Source organism: Otolemur garnettii, unplaced genomic scaffold, assembly GCF_000181295.1.
Source record: "Otolemur garnettii isolate 467f Iridium unplaced genomic scaffold, OtoGar3 scaffold00061, whole genome shotgun sequence".
Lineage (NCBI taxonomy): Eukaryota > Metazoa > Chordata > Mammalia > Primates > Galagidae > Otolemur > Otolemur garnettii.
Window position 1 is genome coordinate 515343 of NW_003852456.1, and position 454 is coordinate 515796.

Sequence of the window (454 nt, forward strand, 5' to 3'; positions counted from 1 at the left end):
CAGGTGCCTGTAGTCCCAGCTACTTGGGAGGCTGAGGCAAGAGGATCACTTGAGCCCAGGAGTTTGAGACCAGCCTGAGCAAGAATGAGACCCTGTCTCTACTAAAAATAGGAAAACCAGTTGGGCACTGTGACAGGTGCCTGTAGTCCCAGCTACTCGGGAGGCTGAGGCAAGAGCATCTCTTGACCCCAGGAGCTTGAGGTTGCTGTGAGCTGTGGTAATGCCATGGACTCCACCCAGGACACAGAGTGAGACTCTGTTTCAACTGACTCAAGCAATAGGAGAACAGCAAGCAGAGAAGGGAGTTGGTGTCGTCCCTACACCAGAGGTAGCAGTGGCTGGTACACCAGGAATGGGGCAGAGACCATGGCACAGGTGGTGGTGGACATCTATCTTCCTCCCCTCCCAGGCCCACTGGCCCCTGCTCCAGCCCCATGCCTGCCACGCCACTGGG